The sequence below is a fragment of the Mandrillus leucophaeus genome, unplaced genomic scaffold, assembly GCF_000951045.1.
Source record: "Mandrillus leucophaeus isolate KB7577 unplaced genomic scaffold, Mleu.le_1.0 Scaffold371, whole genome shotgun sequence".
NCBI lineage: Eukaryota > Metazoa > Chordata > Mammalia > Primates > Cercopithecidae > Mandrillus > Mandrillus leucophaeus.
The window spans coordinates 1603272-1608153 of NW_012103932.1; the positions used below are offsets into that span (position 1 = coordinate 1603272).

At 63.2% G+C, this 4882-nt stretch overlaps 1 protein-coding gene across 1 annotated transcript in view; it reads left to right on the plus strand.

Annotated features, from left to right (window-relative positions):
• Nucleotides 1-2681: 2681 nt before the first annotated feature.
• PTP4A3 (protein tyrosine phosphatase type IVA, member 3) overlaps nucleotides 2682-4882 on the plus strand; it is a 23942-nt gene continuing 21741 nt past the window's right edge. Inside the window, exon 1 of the mRNA XM_011990154.1 lies at nucleotides 2682-2940. The gene's annotated coding sequence lies outside the window, so the exon portion shown is untranslated. The remainder of the gene's footprint in view (nucleotides 2941-4882) is intronic.

The window sequence follows — 4882 nt, forward strand, 5'->3', positions numbered from 1 at the left end:
AGGACAGCCTTCCAGTGAACCCATCCCACAGATGAGCACACTGAGGCACACAGGACAGCCTTCCAGTGAACCCATCCCACAGATGAGCACACAGCAGAGTGAGGTTGAGGGATGAGCCCATCACACAGCTCACAATGGGGAGCCAGGAGGGGAACCAGGTCACACTCCTAAGCTGGCAGCCCTGTATGAGGACAGTGGCCACGGACTGAGCAATGGCCAGGCCTCCGGGATTGAAAGGAGCTGACCCCTTCCCTGGACCCCAGAGAACCTACCTGCCTTGGCTTTGAGCTGAGGCTCTACCTGGGGGGTCACCGGCTGAGTCTCGCACCCTCTCTGAGCCTCAGGTTCCCCATTTGTCACATGGGGAAGGCCAACACCCAGGGTAGATGGAGCCCGGGCCAGTGCTGGCAGCACTGGTGGTGTGGGTTTGCCAGGCGTGGGGCGCCTCTGCGTGCACGGGGTGGACCTGTGTGTGCCCTGTGGCCTCCCTGCCACAAATCACCCTCCTTCTGTATGCCAGGGTCACGGAAGCTGAAGACAGTGGCCAAGCCTTGCTTTTTGTGCCCCCCCCTTGATTGTTTCAGGCACCGGGTCTGGTTTGGTTCTTTGTCTACCCAAGTGCCCAGCACAGGGCTTGGCATGTGGTGGTGGCCTCTAAAAGCCAGTGTGTGACTATGAAACTAATCCACTCATAGCACTGCACATGCCTTTTGGGAGGGAGATGGCTCAGAGAGGAAAGGCCATCGCACCCGTTCCCCCAGCAGGATCTAGGAACCATGGGAGCCTGCAGGCCCCTCCAGCCCCTCCACCGTGTGTCCTGGGGGTAGCCCCATCCCGCTGGGCCTCGGTGGCGCCGTGTGCACTGGCTCTGGGGGTGCCAGGCTGCATCTCACCATCGGGCCAGCCCAGAAATAGCTGTGACCTTCCACAGCCAGCTTGGCAGTGCTGGGGGCCGAGAGGCCTACGTGCGCGCCGGCTGAGTCCCCTCACCGTGCGGGGCTGGCTATTTTGGACGTGGCCTCCCGAGGCCAGGTCAGAGCTCTTTCCCGCGGCTCCTCAGGCCCCTCTGACGTGCGTCCACTAGAGCCTTGGCCAGTGGCCCTGGCCAGCTCCATGATCTCAAACCCCCCTCCTGCCCCCCTGACCCCACAGGCCCTGGGTGGCACAGAGGAGGGAATCCCAGGGACTGAGCACAGGGTGACCGCGCCTGCTGGGATGGTGACATGGAGTGTAGGGCTTGGCTGTTTTAAGAAAATGCAAAGAAAGTGCCCACCTTGGGTGGGCCCTGAATCCCGTCTCAGCCTCTCAAGAGCTCTTGCTGACTGCACAGCCTGAGCCTCAGTTTACTCATCCATAAAAGGGGGTGATGGGCGCCTTCCAGGACTGATCTGAGGACAGACGTGGACATTGCCTGTGCTGAGGGCACCGTCCAAGGCCACTACACAGAGGGGTTGTTGGGCTTTCTCTGCTTTCACGGGACTGGACACTGGGTTCAGGGAGGGGCGTTGTGGGGTGTATGGGGGTGGTGCGCTGGGCAGTGGCTGAGGCTGGGCTCTTCCTCTTCTGTGGTACAGCAGAGGTGTACATGACTGCTGCCCTGCCCAGGGCATCTGGGTATGGTGGAAATGGTCCCAAGGTCCAGTCACCCTCTGGGACCACCAGCTTCCTGGACACCCTGCTGACAGGGTCCCACTGTGGAGGAACAGGTCGGCCCAGTTCCCCACTTCCCAAGTGAGCACGGGTGGCTGGGTGGGCATGGGGGATGGGCTCCCCTGCTGGAGGGCAGAACTCCCCTTCCCGTGAAGGTGCTGGGTGGGGTGTGATCCTGCTCCTGGGTTTGGGGACAGGCATGCCAGGAACAGCAGGCAGGGGCTGCCTGCCTGCCTAGTGCTGATTGCATGCTCATGGCCCTCAGGGCCCTGTCCCCTGGATGGTCCAGGGGTCCCAAGGGGGAGCCGTGGCCTCTTCTCCATGGAGACAGCCCGTGGGCCCAAGGCCTGGCTCCATCCAGGCAGGCACATGGAATTCAGTCAAACTCTGGATCCTTTCTGCAGAGCAGGCTTAGCTCGAACCCTCCCACAGCAAGCGCACCCGCTGCCCACCCTGCCCTCTTGGCCTCTGGGACAACTCTGTGGGCACTGCCAGGGGCAGTTCCTGTGTGTTCTCACCTGGTGATGGGTTCATGATTCCCATGTTGTGCGGGTGACTAACAAGGTCTGGGAGCTTGGGAGAGGGGCCCAGGGGCACACAGCATGCAAGGGAGGGTTGTGGAGTTCCCAGGGGGCACTTGGGTGGAGGCTCAGCCAGGCCCAGTGGGCTCAGGGCTGGCCTCATGCCCTTCCCCCACTGCGGACCACTTTGGGGCCTCTGGCTGATGCTGGTGGGTGAGGACCTTCCTGGGCAGCCTCCCCCGGCCAGCAGAAGGGACCATCAGGCCATGCGGACCCTTGGAGAGCTTGGGGGTCAGTTCCTGTCCTGGAGTCAGCTGTGTCTGCTGAGGGTCCACTGGTGTGTGGCACAGGAGGGGTAGGGGTTGTGCCCTGGTGTGCCAGGGAGGCCCTGAGCTCTCCGGGAGGCCAGATCAGGGGCCTCCTCTGGGCCTGCTGGGGGCCTCTGCATTCTTGGCAGGGGCTCAGGGACTGGGGCGGGGAGAGGCTCCCTCTCTGAGGCCATGAGCTCCAAATGAAACTCCATGCCCTCTGGGACACCAAGCCCACTTCTGGGTACTGGCCTTTAGGGGCCTTGGATGTGGGTGGCACAGCACGGGCTAAATGGTGCCCAGGAGGAAGGCAGCAGGACCGTGGGCATGCAGGCCTAATGCCAGGGCCAGGGTGGGCTTCATGCCTGCTTCCTCCCGTCTAGAATCCTGGAGCCGCACAATTTCCGACCCAACACCCTGTACTCCAGTGACTGACTCTCAACAGAAGCTGCTGCCGGCCGGTGTGTTATAACAGAGCTCTGGGGTGGGAGGCTGGGGGCAGGGAGGGTTAGGGCCGACAACACAGCTCCCACCTGCCCAGGGCCAGGTGCGGCCGCGTGTGCACGTGTGTGTGTGAGTGGGGCACCTGAGCTGGGTGTGGCCTGGAAACCTGCATGTTACGGAGGCCATGGTTTTGGAAACACTCAGGAGTCCAGCTGCGTCTGTTCCAAGATGGGTCAGGGTTGCTGCAGGGAGGGCAGTGACTGGTCCACAGCTGGTGTGGCTGTGCCATCTTCCTTCCTGTGCCATGCTCCTTCTGGCCTGGACAGAGGCCTTCCAGGCAGGATGAAAGATGGGGTGTGGACAGGAGGACATGGAGGATTCAGGGCTCATGGTGTCCCTGGAGGCTCTGGTGGGCACCGTAGGGCTGGACTGCTGCAGGGCAATGGGGTCCCCATCTTCCCAGCACAGGCATCTGATCTGGTCATCTGCTTCTGTGGCACGTGTGTGTGTGCGTGTGAGCACACATCTCTGTGTATGCAGGTGTGTGTGCTTGCCAGAGCTCCCCACGGGGCAGTTTCTACACTGGGTTCTCAGGCATCCTGGGAGGTGAGGCATGAGCACTGAACTGGGAGTCCTGTCTGAGCCACTGACTTGGCCTGCCGTTGTGAAGCTGTCCTGTCCAGTCGCTGGACAGTAGGCCACTTGTGTACAATGATCCCTGAGGTTTGTATCCTACCCTGGGGAGATCAAAAGGGGCCGAGTGTCACCCTGGGGTCTGGGGGCCCAGCCTGGTGGGTGACTCCAGGTAGACCTGGCTTCTGGGACTGTAGTGGGGGATGGTGGCTGCGGCAGGGGAGGTTCACTCACCGGCAGGCTGGCAGAGGTGGCTTGGTAGGGAGAGAGAAGGGCAGCCAGACAGAGGGCGCGTGGGAGCAGCAGCCTGGTGGCAGGTGTGAGTCTCCGCACTCTGTCTTGAGGAGCAGGAGAGGTTTGGGTGGGCGGCTGAGGACAGTGCGGGCACAGAGCTTGGGAAGAGCCCTAGGCTGGGGCGTAGTGACTGTTGGGCAGTCCCAGACTGGCACAGGTGGATGGGGTGCCTAGGCAGGGGTGGTGAGTTATGGGGCAGCTGTCTGGGTGGCTGGGGGGAGCAGGGATAAGTGTGGACTTCTTAGTGGCCGTTCTCTGCCCCAGGAGGTAGAGTCCTGGAGGCTGGGCTGGGCTGAGAGACGCCCCCTCATCCTTTCCAGGGTGAGGTGGGAGGGCTCCACCCCCTCCTGATCTCACCAGGCCTGGGGCAGCATCCTGATGGGGGAGGGGCAGGTGACCCTGGCCCTGGACTGCAGGAACAGCCCCTCCTCCCCTAGTGAAGTTCCCACTTCCTGCGGAAGGAACTATGTTAGAACTTGTGTGTGGGTGGTGGGGGGCCTGGGTGGGGAGCACTAAGTCGCCTCCCCTGTCTGCCTGCACTTCCTCCTGGAGGAAATGGGGACAACAGGATGAAGTGAGGGCCTGCTGAGCCCAGGCCTGCCACCTGGGAGGGAAGAGGCCCAGGGGGCTGAGCAGCCGAGGCGGGCTGCAGGGTCCGGGCCCTTCTGTGTGGGCAGGTGGGCGTGCTGGGGATGCAGTGAGGCTCCCTTCAGCGCAGCAAGGAGCAGGCCCTGGGACCCTCTTCCCAGCCTACTGCAGGAAGTGAGGAGACAGGCCGGAGCCACGGGCAGCCCCCAGTCTTTCCCCACCCCAGTTGCAGGGCCTGGGTCTCCGTGCGCCATCCTCCTCCCGCCCCCTCCCGCTGTTACAGGGCCCTAGGGACCGCCCTGTGCCCCGTGGGCCCCAGAGCCCAGGCCAGCGCTGGAGGGGCCCTGCTGCCCTCTGGAAGGACCACGGTACCCGCCTCAGCCCTGGGACCCTGCGGCCCCGGTCCCAATTCGAGGCCCCAGCCGAAGCGTTCCGGGGTCCTTC